At 45.2% G+C, this 22,493-nt stretch overlaps 1 long non-coding RNA gene across 4 annotated transcripts in view; it reads left to right on the top strand.

Moving 5' to 3' along the window:
* The window catches only part of LOC116217380, a 36,742-nt gene extending 18,774 nt beyond the window's left edge, over positions 1-17,968 (top strand). For 2 of the 4 annotated variants that reach the window (XR_004161846.1, XR_004161848.1), the window contains 5 exons: positions 956-1,297; positions 2,466-2,593; positions 10,299-10,398; positions 12,969-13,093; positions 14,076-15,982. This is a non-coding gene — a long non-coding RNA (uncharacterized LOC116217380). Of the gene's footprint in view, positions 1-955; positions 1,298-1,618; positions 1,760-2,465; positions 2,594-10,298; positions 10,399-12,968; positions 13,094-14,075; positions 15,983-17,678 lie in introns of those variants that run through there. The other 2 variants (XR_004161847.1, XR_004161849.1) reach the window with 2 other exon arrangements.
* Positions 17,969-22,493: the final 4,525 nt, after the last annotated feature.

The following is a 22,493-nucleotide window of genomic DNA, read 5'->3' as shown; positions in this document are numbered from 1 at the left end:
CCTCCCTACCCGAGCTGAAAAAGATTCGGCTGACACATCCGATGACAGATAGATACCAGCATGAGCAAATTGTGCTTGAACTTGCTCCAGAGAAAATTGTTAGCAGGCGCGGGCACGGGCTGGGCTGCGTTAGGGAGAGCACAGATCATAGTCAAATGTTTGTGTCATTTGCAAACGCCGCTGTGAGGGGATGTGGGGGATGAGCAGATGAGCATTTTGAACTCTAAAGGTTACTATGGAAAATGTGAAATAAGGCTCCATGCTTGACTTCTGGGGGAGATTCTCCATTTGGGGAAAGTTCAGGGGAAATCAGACTAATTCCAGCCATTTGGATTTTTTCTTTTTCTTTCATCTTCTGTTTCATTGGTTTTATTTATATTTTTCCTTTTAAAGTTGATTTCTTGTTCATTTTTCTGCCCTCCTTGCAAAAGGTCCTGAAATCTCAATTTTCAGAAAAGCTTTGGGTTTTTTTTGTTGTGTTTTCTGTTTTGCTGATAGGAATAGAAGCAAAGAAGAACAGATTAAAAACAAACAAACAAACAAAAACATTTTGAAGCTGTAGAATCTAATGATGACAACAGATCTCTGATCACAAATCCCAGATATAAAAAAGAAGTTTAAATGCAAGCATTTTGAAAGCATACCCAAATAGCATTTCTGGGCTGATCGATATGAAAGGCCTCGATAACTCGTTAATTCACTGGGTTTTAATGAAGAATTGTTCTGGCCACCTCTGTCATTCTGTCGCTCGTGCCTTCCTGCATCCTGCCTATGTACAAGTCTGAACCCTGCCAAGCTTTGCCCGTTGGGCAGCGTGGACTTCCTTCCCAGCTGTTATTTTAAGAGATGAAGAATATTTTGGGATTAAATACACAGCTCGTTAACATCTCTCTTTCCTCTCTCTGTGTCCGTGCCTGCCGTGGTGATCTCATGCCTCTCCATCCCTCCACCTCAGGAAGATCGGCATTTACAGGCGGTGCTCACTCATCCTTCAGCAGCATCCCTCTCTCTGCCTGGTGCCTATGGGATCTGTTCAGGGCACATCTATTAGGAACCTGGCCTGCGCATCCCAGAAGACAGCAAGAGATGGATGGTGCTGGCATGCGGCCACTTCAGAGAACAGAGCTGGATCAGCCTGCCAGGGACGGGTGCAGACAAATGGAACCTGCAGGACAAGCACGCCATTACCTGCTTTGCCAAACTCATTACAGAGAAGTTGTGAAGTTCCAGTATGCTGCTCCTGGTCTCTGAGACAAAGCTGTCAGCTGGTTCGTGAATAATTCCAGGAAACGTTCAGGTGGGGCTGGAGGAAGTGCAGCTTTTGATGAGGCTGGTATTCTTAGTGCTGCTGACACCAGGGACTGTGGTCTCTTGTGTGGTGGCTTGATCGACAGAACAGCCTCTAGCAGGGGGTTAGATGGGAGCACAAGGCACCCTGGGCATCCTGCCCTGAACCTTGCATGTCCTGCAGCCACATTCTCAGCCCTTGTGCTCTGATCCCTGCTGATTCTTGAAAAACACCAAGTACAAGTGTGGGAGACTGAGCCAAATCTGATCTTAAGCTGTTATTAAAAGCCAGCAAAATCCGTAGTGTTATAAAAACCTTTTCTCTCAACAGAGAAATAGAGCAGTCGTTGGATTACTTGGTGAAATGCCTGTATTCAAGATACAGGAAGCTATTTTGGCCTTGGCAAATTGGTTAAAGTCCGATTACAATTTCTAAAGGAGGTAGATGACCACAGCTTAAGAGTGAATCCAGGTAAAATTCCTTTATAAGACATAAAAAGCTTCAACAACAACCAAAAAAAGGAACAGCTGGTAGTGCCAAACCATACAGTTCCAAGCCCCAGAGCTGCTGCTTCATATTCCTAAGAGCAATCTCTTGGCATTGACCCACTATAGCTTTTTTGGGCCACAGGGCTTTGTCTTCTGGTATCCCCAACCTGCTGTGCTTTGATGTCTGGGAGGAAGGATTACTTGGGCAGGCAGCTCTTGGGGCAGTGTGTGCAGACTCATTCCATTAGCAGCAACCATAGGATTGCCATTGCTGAGGTGGTCCCAGCACTTGCAGCCAGCAGCCTGCAGCCAGAGCCAGCAGCCTAGGGAGCAGCTGTGGGGACGGAGAAATGCACTGAGACACTGATAACAGCCATGAAGGCTTGTTTGGATAACTCACCCCTGTGATGGGCTGTTTTCAGAAATGACACATTGATATTGAAAGCCTTAAATGTTCCTCAGGCAGGCTGACAAAAACCGCACACTTGTCCTCGGGCTGCGCTCAACTAATAAAAAATGATTTTATTTGGTTCTTTTGCTGCTGCTGCTGCTGCTGTGGAAAAACAACCCATATTCACAGTGCACCAGAGGGCTGCAGACATGTTTCCCATCCTCTGGGGCTTTTCTGGGTGCGCCCTTGCTGTGGTTCTGAGCCTGGTGCCACGTGCTGATTGTCCTTTCTCCATCAGGCAGCTCGTTGTCAGCTGGCACCCAGCATGCTGCAGGTGAAGATGGAAGCTCCAGCCCCAGGGAGGAATAATGCTGACCCCACATCAGCACCAGCTCCTCACACCCAGCAGGGATCAGGTGCTCTGGGGTAAGCTCCTGACCAATGTTTCATTTTCCCCACTTCATTCCATGTCTGTCTAACAGACAGTATGTAAGTATATTTTGACCCAGCCGGTTATGTGTGTGCCTGGTGGCAACAAGCAGTGTTTTGCTTTGTGGGCCAAATTTCTCCCTGTTCTTCTGGGTCCTTCACAGACACTGTGTGGGATTCAGATTCCTAACTGCTCCCTAACTGTGCTTCTCTGTGGTGCCTGAGCTTTGTGGTCATGATTTTATTTTATTTAATGACCCAGAAGCATCATACATCCTCTTGTTTTCCAGTCGGAGAACTGAGGCACAGAAGAGCTGTGAAAAATTTCCACTGAGGTTTCTTTTTCTGAACTTGAAAATTGATGAGGCTGATTATTTATTTGTTTACAGCAGTCATCTCTCTAGCTGATTTTCACGGCCTTTGCTACGTTCACATCTACAAATCTGGCCCTGGATATCTCAAATTGTGAAACGATTTACCATGGAAAAGTTAAGTCCTTGTTTGTTTCAAGGTTTTGTGACAAATGACATCAGGGTCTTATGCACCAGCGTCGTCTTCCCTTTAGAGTCCTGATCCATGGCCAGAACACCCCACTGTTCTGCGCTGAAGGAAGGACCCAGGGCCCTGCTGTGAAATACTTCTGACAATTAGCTGTGATTTTGAAGGTGTTATTTTGTTATTGCCCTCCTGCATTTGGCTCAATGTCCGTTCCTCAAAACCCAGTTAAGTGCGAGGGCTTTGGTGACAATGTTGTAGAGGACTACAGTTCCATTTTGAGACATTCAAGCAGAACTTCACTGCCTAAGCCCTGGGATGATAAATGGGAATTTTGTCAAAATCTTGTTACTGAAACTGCTGGCTTAAGCTTATAATGTTTCCTGTCTGATTATGTACATGGTTGGAGAGTTAATTTACTCTGTAATTAACTGCTTGACTGTTTGCCCTTGCCAATCTTCTTTCCCTATGTTGTCTTTTATGACAAGAGGCTTAGTTTTCCAACATGCATTTATCTTTCATTTGTGTTCCTGCTCCGAGACACCACCTAGCTTGTTGATGTTTCAGAAAGTGGCTGATACAGCCTGCCTGGTTGCAGTGATCTGTGCCATACTGTGAGTGTTGTTGGGCCACTGAGGCAAAGACTTTGCTGGTCATCGTTCTTTCTTCTCTTAAGCAGGTTCTTGCTTGAATTTTGTGTGTTCGGTGCCCTGTGGAGTCTGGGTTGAACCAGAACAGGGATTTCAAATGTCCTGGGACTTCTGTAATGGTTGGGGATAGCCCATGGAAAATGATGGCAGGACAGAACCCTGTAGCTCAGTACTCTTCTCCCTTCTTAAACTCCAACATATGTTTTATAAAATCAATCTAACATCTTAACCCAGCAGCTTTGAAGCCCAAGCAGCCTCTTGCCTTTGTTCCTCTCTAGCCTGAGCCTCTCTGAGCCTGATCATAACACTACATCCTTTCTCAGCTGCTTCTCCAGCTTTCAGCTGCTCCAGGCTATGATGAGCCACCACTCATGCCTGCCAGCAATCTCAAAGGATTTCTTGAACGTCAGTATCATTTGGGATGCTTTTATCCAAAGATGTGTTGTCTACAGAAGGGCTCCTGTGAGATGGAACGCACCAGGTGGCATTTTCAAAATGGTCTGTGTAGCATAGGATCTCAGGTCCCAGTGAGCACCAGTAAAGAAGGATGTCTTGATCACTGACGTGCTATTTGAAATCACTGCCTGTTGTCTCAAAGAAATTGAGGCAAATGATAAAACACCAGTACACAAGGATTTGCATTTCTGTCCTGTTGTCCAAACCAGAAAATTATCTGTTTATGTAGACAGCAAAGTTGTTGTGTGTTGTAGTTGCTGAATGAGTGGTTTAGTGAGAAATATCTGGGGGATGGAGGCTTGGGATGGAATGAAATTTTGATTATCCATTGGTCTAATCAGAAGGCTGAAATCATGGAATCATTAAGGTTGGAAAAGACCACTAAGATCCCCAAATACAACTCATCCCACTATGCCCACTAATCATGTCCCTCAGTGCCACATCTCCATGTTTCTTGAATATCTCCAGGGATGGTGACTCTACCACCTCCCTGGGCAGCCTGTGCCAGTGCAGCACCACTCCTTCTGAGAAGAAATTTTCCCTAATATGTTATCTGATCCTCCTCTGGCACAACTTAAAGCCATTACCTCTTATCCTATCACTAAATGATGGCTTTCAGGACATACTCTTCCTCTCCAGAAGAAACAAACCTCTAAAAGCTATGGTCTCTCTCCAGGACTGCCAGGGACTAAGATTCAGACCTTGGGTTATGTGAACATGAAGCTGCTCTAGAACTGCTTCATGAAAGACTAAAATAGCTAAAAGCCTCTCCCTGCCCCGACAGCAGTCACACTTCACTGATGAAGTGCAGAATTGCAGGTTGTGAGCCAGTGAGAGGGCTGCTTCAACATCTGAGCAGGTGGAGCAGAGGACGGCTAGAAACCTTCCAGCTATGGGAAATCTGAGTCATGGAAGCCATTGGATAAATTTAAATACATTATTCTAGCTTGGAGGAGGAAACCATCTGGGTAAGTAGAGGGACATGCGTGTCTAACTAAGAGGAGAGCCCTTTCAAATGGCAGAAGAACTGTCCTGAGCCTGAAAATCTGGTAGACCCAAGATAAAAAGACCAGTTTGTATGTTACTGACGTAATGTATGCATTTCAAGAATCCAGCTATGGATTATATTATTATATTGTATTCAAACATTTAAAAAAGTGATAAAAGAATTTTGCTGCAGTTTGGCAGCTGTATGAAACAAGAAGGCCTGGAAATTTCATCAGAACATCACATTATAAAATCTCTTTTAAAGACTTTTGAAGAGATCTTGTGTTTGAACTCCAAATTCCAGCTCTGCTTTAGACAAAAAGCTGGGAAAGTAATGGGAAAATCTTTCTGTGGTTGGATTGCAGTGGGCTGAGGCTGGTAAGGCAGTCTGGCTTTTAACTTGGTTTAGAGTCAACGCTCTCATCTGCAGCCTGGCTCATCCCTGTGGGTTGAGGGTAATGGCCAGGGGGCTGAGTGGTCTCCTTGTGTCTGCACCCACTGCCACAAGGTGCAGAGCGACCAGCCTGGAGCTCTATCTCTCTCTCTTGTCACTGGCCTCAAGTGACGTGCAAGTGGGAATGCAAGATTTGAAAAATCCATGAGGGTACTGCTGGAAACTATGCAGAGACCCATGGGGCTTCCTCCCCACCTCAGCTTTAAACAGTAATGGTAATCTGAAGTTTTATTATATTGTTTTGCAGGCATAGATCTCCAAGCCCTGTGGTATGGGCTCATCAATGCCATCTTACAGATGGGGTTGCTGAAGCACAAAGAATTGAAATGGCTTCCCTGGAATCATTAGGTGGGCAAATGGCATGGCTAAAAATAGAGTCTCAATATCCAGGCATTCAAGCAACCCATTGCCATTCCTGACTTGGAAGAAGGGTGCCAATGATGTTAGTTAAAGCAGGTAACAATTACTCAACTGCATGCAGTACTCAGTCCTCTTGGTAAGACGTCTTCCCAAGTACTCCACCTAAATCGTTCCAATAACCCAACACTGTTTTGGAGAAATATATTGACAGAAAAAACAGCGAGCCACATATGGCTGTACTGTCCGTCAGTCATAAGAACCCTAATACGTTCAGAAGTTCCAAATGCCTTTTAAAGCTAATGGTCTGTGCACTAATAGCTCCTGGCCCTGGCATCCAGGCTAGCAGCTGGTGCCACTAATTGTTAGCCCCGAGGATGAGCACGTGTGCGGTAGGCAGGCGACTGGATTTCAGGAGCAGCAAAAGGATTGGGATGCCTGCCTTGCTAATCCTGCCGTTTGGCGTGCTCTTTAATCAAGATGAAAAGTCAAGAGACCGCGAGGGGCTAACAAACAACAGCTTTGGCTGATTACAGGAGCCCAGCTCACGCAGACCTGACAGGCATCGCCTGGAACGGGCAGCCCAGTAACAGCTTGTAAACCTGCCCCAGCTGCAGCTGCTCTTCTTCCCCAGCGGTGTCTGCCGGACAAGGCTGGAAATAGCATCAGAAGATAATATGTCTGTCTGGCCTTTTTGGGGATGCAGGATCTGTTATTTGGGGGGTGGATGTCAAATCGTATAAAAGCATCCAAACATCTCCAGCTAAGCCCAGCAGAAGTAAACAGGCTGCCTGACACAGGTCTGAGAAACGTCTGAGCATCACACTTCCTCTTCTCCTCTCTGGTCTCTGCCTTGTGGAGTGCTGGGGGAGCAACATTGCAAGGCAGAAAGAGCATAAGCACTAAAATGGGTGAAGGATGTTATCAGAGGGCTGGAGCCATTCAGGGAAGTGCCATGCACTGCTGATGGCAGCAGAGAGTGACCCAGCCTGTATCCAACAGGCAATGTGGAAAGATGGTGTGATGTCTAAGCAGTGCAAAGGGGTGGGTGCTACCTGTTCTCTTGGTGGCAGGAGGTTGCAAGGCATCCTCTGATGTTCCTTTTGAATCCTGCTAATTAAAGTTTTGATGCTCCCTGTGAAGCCTAACAGGTAATCTGGAGCAAATCTGAGCACCATCTGTCTTTGTCCCTTGAGAGTGAGCAGACCCAGAGCTGGGAGCTGCAGAGTCCCTGCAGTGGCTGAGAGTCTTCTTCTGATGCTCTGCAGGTGGTGTAGGTCACTCCGGTCTCCTGGATAAATCAGAGTAACTCCAAACTGAAAATCATTTAGGGCAAATCTTCCTGCTGTGATGACTAAGGATTTGTAGACCCCAGTACCAATCAGATCTCAAAGCTCTTTCTGTCTTTCCAGTTACTCTGTCTTGATGGGTCCAGATCATTCAACGCGTCACAGTGAGATACTGAAAGAGATCACCATCTTTAAGCATTCACATGATTAACCTTCCCACCACTCCCCAGAAATATCCTTTCCCATTACGCTCATGTCTGAGACCAAACCTTGCTCCAGATGGCAGTGGGCTGAGATGAAATTTTACTGCAGTCAGAGCTCACAGATACACAAAAGAGGAAAAATGTGCAAAATTGCAATGACAAGGTTGTTTGGGTATCGTGTGATGTTCCAGCTTTAGAGAAATCCATGCTTAATGTGCCTGCATGGCAAGGTAAACTAAAGACCATATAATTCTATTAAACCCTAACATAGGAAAAGGAGAAAACTCGTGTCTCCTGGCCTCCTTGTATCTGTGTACAGTAGAGCATGCTTTTACATGTGTTTCTTAGTCACTGGATGCTGAAGAATTAAGGGTAAAGTTTCCCTGTGATTTGGTTACTACAGAACTTGGGGCACGGCCTGTGCATTACTTGTACTTTCATTGGGCTGTGCCATGATCCAGAGCAGTGTGGTTATTTGGGGGTACATGGAGGAGGAAGATCTCTCTGTTCTTTCTTCTGCTGCTGTGTTGCTGTAGAGGAATCTCACTGTTTGTTTTCCTAGTCATGAGACTGAGCGTGAGATGGAGGATGAAAGCCCCTTCCAGAAGGCAAACTGGAGCTATGTATAGACTTTGTTTCATGCAATGACAGGATGAGAATCTGACATTTGGAGTGCTGGGGTGAGCTGCTCATCTTGGGCAAGGCAGGCACCAGTGGGTGGTGTCTTGTGAGCTCAAAGGAGAGTAAGGAAGCACTTCCCACTTGTGAGAAGTGCAGCAGTGCTTTTGCTTGTGTGATGGTAAGGGTGTCTCATGGGGGCTGACGCCCTAACTGGGACAACTGGGAGCTGGTAGAGCTCCCAAATCCACCTCTTCCTCTCCCCAGATCCACCTTTTTTTTTTTTTTTCTTTTCCCCAACCTGTTCTTAATATCCTATTTCCAATCCTGGAGTATGTTGGAGTGTTTGAACTTTGGAAACATATCTTGTTCTATTCAGTGTGGGACTTCTCAATAGGTTAGCTGCATTTCAATACAGCATCATCTGCAGCAGTGCATTGAGGTTTAGAGCCTTGTATATTAAATACGCCAGCAGATACTTCTCACAATAGCTGCCTCCTTTTTCTCTGTGTATGAATAATGCAGGGAGTTCCAGATCATCTGTCCCTGTCATTGCTACTGCATATTGATATAGTCACAAGAACTAACCGTTAGAGAGCTGTGTGAGGATGTTCCCTGACCTTTCCCTTCTCCCCACCACTAACTCCTGTATTTTCTGTGGAGGCAACGAGCACTGTCTGCTGGCAGCAGTGTTTTGGTGGTCTGGATGCAATCAAGCACAAGTACTTCTCAGGAGGGTCACGTTAGTGTGGATCTCAGTGATCCTCTGACTTATTTCTATGATCCTCTTTTGTGCCAAACAGCAAAATCGAATTCCCCTTCCTGTCTCTGATCTCTGTCTCACATCACTGCAGGGTGCAAGTATCCTGCCCCACCTGCAGTGCTGTAGGAGGGCACAAAGGGGGGGCTGCAAGGGATCTGGGGGGTTTTAGTCCACCCCCTATAACTGAACCGCAGGGGGCTCCCATAGGCTGACCTAGGTTTTCAAAGTCTGAGTTTGCGGAGAGGCAAAGAGGTGTATGCCTCCTATAGCAGCTTTCCTTGTTGAAGAGGTAGGAGGGAGCTGTGAGACAACCTTCTCTTACTTACTGAACATTCAGACTCATCTGGGGGCCTGCAGGTGACAGAGGTGAAGTGGATGGCACTGCACCCCTTTGCACTGCTGTCCGTGCCAACAGGGCTGGCCCTCCTGGATGCTCACGGATGTGTTAGGAGGAGTGGATCCTGAGGCCCCTGATGCAGCTGGCAGGCACAGCCACCACCTGTCTGCATGGGCAAATGCTGGCAGTTGCTGTTGCAATGCTCCGCTTCCCCTCTCCCTTGAAGCCACAGTGCAGCACTGCCTCCTATTCCAAACACCATTTTATTACAACTCCTCCTTCAGCCTGTTGTTTTCTCAGCGTGGATGGCAGTGACACGAGTTTGGCTCAGAGTGGATCTTCCCTCTCTGTGCCTTGCTATGGGTGAGCATGAGGAGATCCATGTCCTTGGGGGGGCAGTTTGGCAGAAAAAGGACCTCGCTGGGGGATGCACACTGGCACCCACAGGCAGAACCATAGTGAGGGTGCTGGGAGCCAGAGCCCAGCTGGCAGCTGGGTGGAAGTGATGGTGGCTTCCTGCAGAGAGGCACTGTAGGACTTTCTGGAATGATGAGGACAAGGACTTAGTCTCCCGGAGCTCTTCCAGGCACTGGTATACTATAGCCCCCAGGCAGATGTAATTAATGAGACATCCCGCTTTATGTAATAACATGTGTTGTGTGACTCACCCTAATGAGCAAAAACAATGCCACATGCCTCCTCATGGGACTTCTGGTCTTCATGTCCCAGTGTTTGCTATGAATTATGTAAGGCATCAGGAGGGATCTGTGAGTAATGTCATCTCTGATGATTCTGTCTCTCCTCAGATGACTCCAGGAGTCTGGTTAGCAGTTCAGGTCTGTTTTGGTCCTTCACCTGTGGACCTGCCAGCTTGCAAATTTCTCCAAGCTCTTGCTTTCTGCTTTCCTTTAGTCCTTGATTACATTTGTCAGAAAAGGAAGAAAAGCAAGTTAGCTTTTAAATCTAAGGTCAGTAGCCATATTCATGGCAGGATCTTATTCAGGTAAGTGTGTGGAAAGTGTGCAGGGTGTGCACAAGAGCCTTCTGTAATTCATGCTCCTGGACCTCACAGGCCCTCTCCCTTTTGTTGTAGGCAGAAAGCCTTGATTCATGGCATTCCAAGCTTCAGACAAAGGCGGTTGGAGCACCGTGGTCATGAACTCCATCACAGACTGGCTATCAGCAGGATGGAGGTAGGTGAAATGGATGGGAATTGCCAGCTATTGTACAGTGCATGACCTGCTGCAGACCCAGCAGCTTGATGAGTCCAAGGCTGATGCTTCTGTCGCAGTAAGAGTTCAGTGAAGAAGGAAGAAAGATGAAGGAAGGAAGCACAGGACTTTGGCTTCGGTGTTCAGAGGAATGGATAGAACAAATGGCTCAGTGGGTGGGGATTTTGGTAACCACTTCGATTTTGTGGTAAATTGATTTTTTTTTAAATTTTATGACTATTATTACATTTGTTGTGTTCACTTTTTCACTCAGTGCCTTGAGGTTGCACTGTGCTCTGAGTTTTGTGTGAAGCCATTCTTCTAGCTGCGGCCTTGGAACAGAGAGCCTGAAGGGGACTTTGGGAAGATTAAAGATTGCTTCGAGAGAATGAATGAGAGCAGACAGCCAGTATTTCCCAGAGCTAAGAGCTGGTGCGGAGCCTTAACGCTTTGTCGCAGCTCTGAATCTGCCATTGCCAGTGGCCAAAGGGGATAAAACTGAACATCTGCCATCTGTGACTTTTGACCAGAGAGGGACGATCCTCCTTATTCCGAGGAATGAAGCTCTGATTTAAAGCACTTCATGCCCTGTTTTCGCTGATATTAGAAGGGCTAACAGATGTTAAGGTCAGTCTTCAGTTTTAAGGAGCCCACTTTTGATTACAAGCCTACAATAGAGCTGTAGAAAGGAAAACATTTTCCCTTGAAGGAAATGAGTTAGGAGTTTTGTGGAAGCATAACCAAAGGAATGAATGTTGCAGAGGCAAGCTGCACTTCCGCTGTACACAAATGCCTCCAGCTCAAAGGTCTTCTTTTCTTTGTTTTGGTGCACATTGCCTAATTCCCAAAATCTCCGACCTGTGCAATGTCAGGACAAAGCAGTTAAGGAGGCAATATCTTGAAGGAGCTCTTCTCAGGAGGCAGTGGTTGTTGGAAATGGTTGAGGTAACCAGGTGCGGTAGGATATTTTTATCCTCTCTCAAGTAGGAGGATTTAAGAGGACTTCAAAAACAGAGCCAACATTATTTTTAAGCATAACAGTTTAAATAGTTCAGGATTTTTCTATTGCCATAATAGACCAAATGTTTCAAAGATCTGTCCCCTTTATCTCACTCTTAAGGTCCCCAAGGGGACATCAAAGCAGAATTCAGTGGGATTGGTGTGTCAAAGTGGGTGGTAAGGACACATCCTGGATGGGAGTGTGACATTTGGCTGTGGTCAGCTATTGCTAGCAGTCAGGCCTGGAAGTGGTATAAGGTTATAGCAGGAGAGGAATGAGGAAGGTGGTAGAAGTTGCTCATGCACCTCCATTTCCCCAGCAGCACTGAACCCGTGCTAGCAAACTGTGAAGGAGTATCTCCATGGAACCACTGAGCCTTGGCAGTCTTATTCAGACATCCTTCTGTTCTTGCTTTCTCATTCCTTCTTACTTTAAAATTAAAAAAAAACAAGCAAACAAACAAAAAAACCTTAAGAAAATAATGTGTTTGCATGTATAGTTTAGAAGAATAAAACAACCACATTAGCAAGATTCGTGTTTATTCCTGGCATCATTTTCCCCATTAGCAAAAGGTATGTCATAACTTCTATAACAGACTGCAAATGCTTTGGCCAATGGATTGATGTGCTCTGTGATTTAACAGGTATTTGTTAGAGATGACTTGACTGTGTTCCCCTGAAAACAATCAGAACATATGGGATATTACATGAAGAAAATCCCCCAAAAACTCAGAGACATTAAGAACAGAGATCTGCTAAAACATGATTGCTAATTCTTCCCAGGATGCAAAGTTTAAAAACAATTAGGTGGAGGCACAAACTGTGCAAGCAAATCCATTTCCACGTGCAAAATTTTCTGTTAGCAATTGCAAATTGGACAGCGAGTTGAAATTCTCCCCAGTGGAGAAGAGGAAAGCACAAAGGCTTCTGCCCCTCTCAAATCTTGTTTGTCTCTGTGGTACTTTCAGAGCCCTCATTAATGAAGTATTTAAGCTTGTTACAACCTCATTGCAGCCCCTGAGAATAACATTCATTTCACAGCATAAAGTGAAGTGCAGGAGCTGTGTTAACACTTTCTGTGGCTCAGCTGTCCTGGGAGCAGCAGCCTGCAGCATCCCCAGCCTCAAACCTGCACATCCATCATGTCCTCCTGAGCAGGCTGTACTGCAGGTCCCATTTGCTGTGGTGAAAAGTAACGGGATTTAAGATCCTGGGGCCATGTCATCTCCACCAGCTTCAGCCCCCAGCTATGTGGGAATGCAGCCTCCCACCTCGTGCTCAATCTGGCTTCAAATCCTCAAAAGCCCAGGTAAAAGGGTAATGTCTGAGGTCCTTGGGTCCTTCTGCCCAATGAGGGCTCTCTGACATGGGCTGCGGGTAGAAGCAATGCTCAGGACACAGCGTGCTGGTAAAGATGACCCAAGGGAGTCTTTTCCTACTCCCTATAGCTATCCATCCTCCTTTCAGAAAAATCTGAGCTCATCCCTGAAGTCAGCTGCTTGGGGGCAGTTTTCACCCTGCTGACAATTGTCTTCTTGCTTCTGATAATGCAGGTGGCTGCATGCTTTGCAGATGAATCGATATGGAGGAAGAAAGCCCTAATTTGCTGCATCCTTTGCCTTTTCCAGTTATGACCAATGGAGACGTTTCAAAACCATGGCTCAGAGGTATCTAGCAAGTAAGTTATCTAAATACAGTGCTTTTAAAATTATTTATATATTTTTATCTGTTAGATGAAATGTTAGATAGTTTCAATGAAAATCTGAAAACAACAAAGCAAAGATGGAACACTAATGTTGGTGGCCTCACTTGGAAGTCAGAAAGTTTTGTGTTCATCCCACATTTCTTCCCATGGCTGCTTTAGAAGTTCAGAATTGAGTAACATCTTTAAATACCATTTCATTTTCATATCAGACATCTATTTAACAATAAATTGAACATGAATTTACAACTCTTGGAGTTCATAAAGGATTTCAATCCTGAGATTTTGCTCCCAGAGGGATAAGGATAGGAGTAGAACAGAAAGCAGAAGCTGGCATGGAAGGACTGGATGTAGAAACACCTGAATGCTACACAGACAGACCAAATTAAAATGCTTATTAAGGAGCAGGAGAGATCATCCTATAGGGTGAGCTGGGAGCTGTCATAATAGGATGCTCCATGCTGGCAGCGTTTGGAGGGCTTCATGTCTCTAATAGGCACAATATGTTATTCACCCAAATCCCACTGCAGCCTTGGGCTATGAAATTAAGCAAGTCCGAAGAATGCAGTGGGGAGAGTAAATGAGGAGAGTCCTTGGAACTGTTTATTGCTGTAGAATATATGCTTTTTGGAATATGATTATGAAGAATGTAAAATAAATTATTAGCAGCCCAGAAATCAATTTCCTTTCGTACACAGTTATTCTTGGCTATGGTAATCTCTCCTCTCAATAATTTTAAAACTCAAAAATTGGTTCAAACTTTGTTCCTCACTGGGAATATATGTCACTACGAGGCATCGGAAATCTTCTTTACCACTTTCCCATAAAGACCAGTTGACAAATATATGAACCATCATGGGAGTGGGAAAGTTTATTTATATTTTCCAAGACGTGCTTAAGATTAGCTCCCCCACTTCCTCCAACCTGGGCACATCTTTTTCTTCTGAACTTTCTGCAGATGCTGATGGAAGGGAAATAAGGAAACAAGAGGAGCACATGGGGCGCTGGCAGCAGAGCTGCATGTGGTTGTTGTTGGGGGACCGGGGTCGGTTGTGAGCGTCCTTTGTGTAAGGCTGTTCTTGTGTCTGTCCATCCCAGTTTGTAGGCAGCAGTAAGTGGGGGCTCTGAATGCTTCTCCCTAGCTGTGTTTTACACCATTTTATGGCTCTGGATTGCAGTGAGTAAGGGGATTGAAAATGACTTTACTATAGTTCAGACTAGAGCTCACAAGAAGTTTGTTATCAAACTCATCAGTGTGGTAATTAGGGGTACTCGAGTGTATCTAGATGGAGAAAATGCATTTTCTGTAAAAAGATCAATTTTTTTTCCATGGAAAAAAATTATTTTCAAGGAAACACATAGACGTTTCTGTTTTGTCAAGAAGATTTGAACGAAGCACATCATTCCTGCCTGGCGGATCCAGATCAAACTATCTCAGCGTATTAAGCCAAATCAAAACATGTCATTTTCAGTTAATTCAGGGTTTCTCTGTACTGCCCAGAGCTGGGGCTCAGTGCTGTGAGCCACCCTTCTGCTGCCCAGGTGCTGTCAGGGCTTTCATGCCCTCAAGGCATGGGCCAGGGCTCAGAGGCTGGCTGGGAGGGCAGAGGGATGGCAGCAGACTGTGGGCTGATGGTGTTTGGGCTGAACCTGTGCAGGAGAGGTGAGCTGCTGTGCTGCTGCAACAGCTCAACAAGGCATAGCGGAACCTTTTGATTTATGTATGTAGAAATGTTCAGGTTGGACAAAGTACATTAAGGTAATCAGATCTACTGATGAATGGGAACTTGGGTCTGCAATCTTGCCTATGACTTACGTTTAATTTCCTTTTGCTTTGCACAAAGCTCCTGTGGTGCTGCACCATGTTGTCTCCTGGGCTGGGCAGCACTGGATGGACTAGGAGAGACCATCTAGCTTTTTTATTTGCAAAAACTGAATCCCTTTGAGCATAGCCAAACTCTTCTCTTTGAGATTCAACATAGCCAAACTCTTATTCTTTTTTAACCTGTCCATCTGCAGAGCTTTCCAAATACTTCTGTAAGCATTAGTTTCTGGGAAAAGATTGGGTTCCAGGCTTGATTAGTAGGCTTACTTACAGTGGTCATGGTGCTTGCAGCATCATCATCTTGCAGCACTGCTAGGGATTGATATCTGACAGTCAGAATAAATTCTCTGTATCTGTTAGGCTGATAGAGTCAGACCTACCACTGTTAGCCTTCTGCAAGTGAATGAGAGTCTCTGACTCTCCATGAACGTGCACAAATATGAATCTGAAGCATCACCATCCCTGAATAGGAGTATGGACTCTGTGATCCTTATGGGTCCCTTCCAACTTGGGATCTTCTATGATTCTGTGATTTTGTAAGTCAATTGAACAAGTCTTTGTAATTAAGCAAAAGCTTCTCCTTACAAACATCATTTGTAAATGCTGATTGCATTCAACTGAGATGCGAAACATCTGTTGACTCTAACCCAAGCTTTGGCCCAGGTGAGGAAAAAAGCTCATAGAGCTGTTCATGGATTTTCCTCACATTGAAGTGTTAAAGTTGAGAAGGACTGGGATGACTGCTACCCGCTGGGATCGCCTGGTAAGAGCGGTGTTGCTTTCTTTTCCCTTCCAGGCCTGCTGAGTGTGATTAAAGACAGGTCAGGAAGGGCTGCCTGCTAATAATTCTATAGAGGAAATCTCTTGCATTATTCATCAGACATATATGGCCTATTCTAAGAGGAGAGAAAATAGAGAAGCACCTTTGGTTGTATTGTAACATCTGCGAGTACAGCTGGTTCTTTTTCTATGTTCCACTTATTATGTGCAATTTGTATGTTTTCTTCTCCATCTTCAGTAAAAAAAAAAGAAAAAAAAAAGAAAATTCTCTAAAGAGAAGGAACTTGCAAAGCTTGTTATTACCAGGGCAAAACTCCCACTCCTCCTGTAGAGACAGGAACTGCCAAGCTCTTGTTCAGCCTTGGCTGTAATACCTACTATCATTTCTCAGCCTTCACGTAATCAGGTAATTTAATATAATTCCTCCACTTTCAATCAAGCCTGGTGAGCAGATGTCAGGATTCAACCCCTGGGTTTTGTCTGCTGCCACAGTCTGGTTCCAGCGCTCACAGCAGAGCCCAGCTCTGCTCACCCTGATGCTCTGGGTGTGATGGAGGCCAGGGGCTGGAAAGCTCCACCTGGATAGGAATGGAGATAAGCACCTTCTTCCTTAAAGTGAAGGAAAAGCTTGGCAGTGTTCTCTGAGCAGTGAGTGAGCAGTTGCTGTTTCACAGCCGCAATATTGCCATGCTGTGTCTCAGCTGATGAGAAAGATAGGGATGAAGGAGAACAGATGCTGGGAACAGATAAATGGGGATGTAGGAGAACAGATGTTGGGATTTTGTATGAGATTTGCTCTGTCTTGATTCATAAGTTTGGCCAGCAAATGCAATGATCACATTTCTCCTGTCTCTGAGTAGCAACACTGACCCTATTGAGGATGTGATGCTTAACCCACAAATACCCACAGAATGTTTTGATGAAAAATAGCAAGAAAATATTTAATGTTTATTTTTACTATTAGGCAGGATTTTAGCATCCTTTCCCAGGCAGCTGCTCCAGAAATAACATTTTGTTTTTGAAACGTAGAAAGCCTTGTGTGCACTGCCTGTATATGGCAGGACCAGCTTCTGGGAAGCTGAGTCCATCAGCATCCTTTAGGATCTGAGTCCAGCACCACTGCAGGACTGAGCCCTAAATAGCTGCATCTGCACAAAATACAAGTTCTGCTTTATGTTCAGGTTGGACAGGCAATAGCACACTTGTGTATGTTTTTGCCCACACTGCTGAAGGTTTGGGGTCTTCTGACTTAGAAGCAATGCTGGGTTAGATGGACTCATGACTTGTAACTGCTTTGTTAGGAGCTACCTAATGATGTGTAATCTTGTCATGCCTGCTCCCTGAGAAAGGCTGGATGTGGGTGCATGGCATGTTGCATTAGCATAACTTTTCTGATCTGGAGTTGCTAAGCATCCCAAGAAAAATTGTGAGAGCTACCTGGAAGACAGAATCCTGGACACATTATGTAGCACAAACACCAGTGGCAATCTGGGAGGCTCACAATGTGTGTGAGGTTAATGCATAGCATATGACAGTTGTCTGGCATGTGGGTTTTGTGAACAAACTTAACTAGACTGTCGGAAATGATAACAAGGATCAGGAAGAGATGCACTTCATCTGGTGGGAAACACAACAGCAACAGGGAAGGAGATGAGCATGTTTCTGAGTTGCTTTTGTTGTGTGTGTTTATGTCCCAAGGAATGGTCTAGCTGCTCCCTGGTGCCCAGTAGTGTGCTTAGAGGACTGGCTGCGACTGAGGCTTTCTTTAACACTCTCTTCCCTTCCCTTCCCTTCCCTTCCCTTCCCTTCCCTTCCCTTCCCTTCCCTTCCCTTCCCTTCCCTTCCCTTCCCTTCCCTTCCCTTCCCTTCCCTTCCCTTCCCTTCCCTTCCCTCTCCTCAACGCAAGGAGATGAGAGATTAATTCTCAGCTCTGATAGCCATTGTCTCCTTTTGCAGGTTCATCAGGTGCAACATGGGCTCAAGCTTGTCTGAACCTTGATGATAAGCTCTCCTTGTTAAAAGCTATTATATTTGTTACTAGCTGAGTATAATTCTGCCTGACTACCGCAGTTCTCCTCTGCATGTAATTGAATTCATATTCATCATAAAGCAATGAAAAATAAATTGTGTGTGTGTTTTTTCCCCCTCATAAAGCAAGGCATGCCGCTGGCTCTGCCTTCTCTGTAATCTTCCCTTTTGCAATGTATTGTAATAGAATTCATGGGAACAGAACAGTTGAAATAGATTGTGCATTTTTGACCCACCTAGCAGAAAGAGAGCTTTATTTCAATGCCGAGGAGGAATTGATTAATTCAGTTTTCTTCGGGGGAAAGCTAAAACCTTAGTTTAAGATGCTTCAGTGCCAAAGAAGAGAGCTTGCTCAGCTGGAAGCTAAGGTGGTATTGCAGAGGTCACTAATCAGTTGTTTTGAGTCTTAGGTCTTAAAGGCTTTATGCAAAGTTTCTGAGTTCAAGCCTCAGTGGCTCATGTGTTTCCAGCAGACGAAGATTTTCAAAAGACCTACAGACCTGCTAAAATCATAGAATCATTAAGGTCAGAAAAGACTACTAAGATCATCAAATCCAACCCCAACCCATACCCACTGTGCTCACTGCCCACGTCCTTCAGTGCCACATCTCCATTGTTCTGGAACACCTCCGGGGACTGTGACTCCCCACCTTCCTGGGCAGCTGTGTCACTCCATCGACACTCTTTGGGAGAGTAAGTTTTTCCTAATATCCAACCTTAACCCTGTGCACAGTGCTGGTGGGATCAGCTCAAGGAACTCATTGGCCCACAGTTATTGGCTATCACCAGTGCAATGACACCAGATGGATGTGAAAGAGATGTGCCCTCTTGGGAATCATTCTCCCAAGATACTTCAAAGTTGAGGGCACAGGACGTTGCTGTGCGGGGTGTCCATGTCCTGAGGCCTTGTTCCTGTCCTGGGACTGATGGCTTCCACAGTCTTTCTTTACCAAATAGACATCATCCTCTGAAGAAGACATCAAAATATTGATGCCTAAATTCTTTTAAAAATGCTCTTGCTTGCACATCCCACGCATGACAGCAGGTTGGTGGGCAGCTGGCCAGCTGGAACCCTTGCATCGCCCATCTTTGTATAACCTTTTCTTTTGTTTTCCTGTATTTGAAAGGATCCAGAAGCCAGGATCATACGGTGCCTGCGAGTGGGGCTGCTACGGCTCTGACAGGAAGAAAATATGTTTTCTGCAGCCCCTGGCTTCTTGCCAGCTGCACAATAGCTGCTGCGGAGACAGACTAGCCCAGACGGTCCTAATACATCATAATATTAGTGAGTTTTGTTCAACAAAGGGTTCAAATGTCTTTCCAGTTAATTATTAATTTCATTACAGTGAAATCATTAATTACGTTTTAATACTGAAAGACGTGGCTTCTGCAATTTATGAAATGTACATTGGGAAAAGGAAGAAAGAGGAATTCAGTGGTAATGAGTCCTGAGAGCTGTGTGTGTGTGCTTGGTGAGCTGGAGAGGCCGTGGTTCTCCGTGGGTTCCCACTTCTCAGCCTGCCCTTTCTCCTGTGCTTGCTCCCAGCTTGTACTGACAAGCAATATAGACTCATAGAATCATAAAATCATTAAGGTTGGAAAGATCTTTAAGGTCATCTAGTACAACCATCAACCCATGCCTGTTGCCCATGCATCGACTCTACATCATGTCACTCAGTATGACATCTATCTTTGAACACTTCTGGGGACGGTGACTCCACCATCTCCCTGGGCAGCCTATGCCTGACCAGTGGGATGTGGATGACAAGCATGGCAGGCGTGTGAGCAGCACCATGATACAGGTGCCCTTCGTAAGGTGAAGTTTTCATGCTAAATCAACAGCAGTTGCCCATCAGAAATTCCATATCCTTCCTTATCTTCGCTCAGGTTTGCTGTCCTCCAGGAAAGCCCTTATTCGTTGCACTGAAACCTCTCTGAAGCAAAGCTAAGAAGTGTAGGGCTGGATTTCTGTGAGCTCATGAGGAAGACCTCTGCCACAGATGATGTCTGCACCTGTGGTTCTGGGGAGGAACATCTTTGCCACCACTCCAAATGATGGTACTCAACCATATGATGGGATGAGGAGGGTTAAGACTTGACTGTGCTGCAAGGTGATACAAACAGCACCTCCTCTGGCGACCAGGACTGGGCCACCTTTGCTCTGGGCAGTTTGCTCTGGTGGCTGTGTCATACCCAAGGGAAGAGCTGAGGCTGCAATGATATAATTACAGTCAGCAACTGTTAAAATAATTCATCTGTTTTCTGCTTTATGAGAGAAGTCACAAATTAAAACCTGCAAAAAGGAAATCTGATGCATGACACAGTAACCCTACTGGGCATTTGACAGTCTTCTCTAAATTAGAAGTGTGTTTTGAAGGCTGTTCCTTGGAGTACTGTATTCTGCATAAATACTCTCTCAGTTTTCACCCTTATAGTTTTGGTATTTCTATAGCTCAGTAGGTAGGAATTACCACGCAGGATCAGAAAAGAAGTTTCCTCAGGTCAGAATCCCATTTCTGCTGGGGCCACTGCAGCAGCCTTGAGATGGGGCATGAGAAAGGCGATACCAATATGCAGATGTTAAATAACAAATAGGTACTGTCATCTTAGAGGATTTCTTACACAGTTCTTTCAGAGCATGTCTTTTAAATGTGTCATTTATTCCTCATTTTACTGAAGGGGAAACTGAGGAGTAAGGAGGCAAAATAACTCATCTGAGGTTATTGTCTGTGAAAGGTAATGAGGAAGGGAGTTCAGATCCCCCATGTCCTTCTCCAGCATTTCATCTGTTAGATGTTGTTAACTCCTTGTTCCTGTTCACAGGAAGGTTCTTCTAAAACCATTACTTCTGTTTGTTTTTTCCTCACAGATACTGCTATTTTTGTCTGTACAGCTTTTCAGATAGCATCATCAAAACTGAACACAGTGCTCAAGTGAGATCATGTCATTGGCTTTTACAACAGTGCTTTGATATGGGCATCCAGATGCCCTTCTTGCTTTGATTCCTTTGCGCTGTCTCACGCTGGTGCACAGTGCTTTTTCCAATGGTTTGCAATTAGTGTAGGCCCCATCAGTAGATCTTGATTGTATTCAAGAAATGCCGGGGTAAAAAAAAATAAAAAAATTATTCAAGCAATGACTGTTCCCTGTTCTAACTGACGATGGCAATCTCATCCTCCTCTCAATAACAGAAAAAAGGACAGATATTTGAACTTCTGATAACTTTAAAAAAGGGTAATCAAGAATGTATATAGATGCATACAAGTACATATATCTTTGCATATAATGTGATTTTTAAAAATAATTCCTCCTATGGTTTTTTATCTTATTTGCCTCCCTTGCCAATGGGAGTTCCATTTGTGCCTGTCTGTAGGCTTCGAGCTAACCAACAGATTTGTCCGTGTCAGTGGAAGTCCTTCAAGGACTCTCTAGACCCAGCTGAGTTTGAAAAGGTCGTTTGAACCCTTGTGGGGTTGCTTTGGAATCTGGTGAGTAGTGATGCAGAAGGTAGGATCCACAGAGTCCCTGTCACAGCTACTGGTACAGGGGAATGAGGATTTCCAGAATGGGCTGTTGTAAGCGGCCACCAGACATGGAGGACTCAGGTCTTCAGCATAGTGAATACAAAGCCAGGCTGCAAGGGAGAAGGCAGTCTGGCCTTCCTCCATTAACTACTGTGGGATTTCTGTATGGCCACAGGGCACTAAGTGCTTCCCCTACCAGTCTGTGAATGCTGGCTCGTGCTGAGGATATCGAGGTGTTCATGCATGTATGTGTCATGTTAATCCACCAGCAGGCTGCCTGGGAAAGGGAGACTGGGAAATTATTTAGGGTGCTGCCAGCTCTGAGATGTGGCTGTTGCTGCAGGTTTCCTCCCAGCCCTCTTTCCTCCCCAGCAATTGGGCACTTCCAGCACTGCCATGTATCAGAGAACACCTATGAAGAAAAACCAGAATGTGAGATGGAAAAAAGCAGCAGAGGTCTGAGGCCCATCTCCTGCACACTGTGGCAATAGAGGGAATTACCACAAAGTCAGCATTGGAAGTGTCTGGCCTTCCAAGGCTGGTTGAGTTTGATGTTTAGGAGATAGAGACTGAGCACCTGAGTTTTCCTGTGATGTCACCAGATGGATTAACTTAAAAACGTGGGAAAATAGTCAGCCTGATCCTCCTACCCTAACCTCACCAGGCATAGACACCTGGCTTCCACAGCAGCACCAAGAAACCAGCTCTTATCCTCAGATGCTTAAACTGATTGCATCTCTGATCCGTTTGGTCAGCCTCTGAATGCCACTTCCCCTTGCTTGAGTCATTTAATCGCTGCTGCCAATCAGCACTATTGAGGAGAGCAACAATACGTCTCAAAGCTCAATCACCTTCACAATCGTCTCACTGTCAGCCCGTGTGTCTCCCTGCAGGGTGGAATTACTGTAGAGGAGATGCGGGGTGGTTTTGTAATTGAAATGTTAGTTCACATGTGCGTGTGTCTCACGAGGACGCGTGACTATGTGTATATAAATGGGTATGTGTGCCGTGCTTTGAAATGCAGACTAATTGTTAGGGGCAGCATGCATTCAGAAAGGAAATTATGCATTGAAACTGAATTTGCATCTTCTTAACTATTCAGTCAGCTGAGACATACACTGAGAAGAGCAGCAGTGTGCAAGGCTTGCGGTGACACTGGGCTGCACTCATCTGCTCAGCAGAGCGGGCTCATGAGTCACAGAAGCATAGAATCACTATG

Source organism: Meleagris gallopavo, chromosome 22 (assembly GCF_000146605.3).
Source record: "Meleagris gallopavo isolate NT-WF06-2002-E0010 breed Aviagen turkey brand Nicholas breeding stock chromosome 22, Turkey_5.1, whole genome shotgun sequence".
NCBI classification, from domain to species: Eukaryota; Metazoa; Chordata; class Aves; order Galliformes; family Phasianidae; genus Meleagris; species Meleagris gallopavo.
The sequence above is the reverse complement of the archived record's forward strand: the minus strand, read 5'-3'. Positions and strand labels throughout refer to the sequence as shown.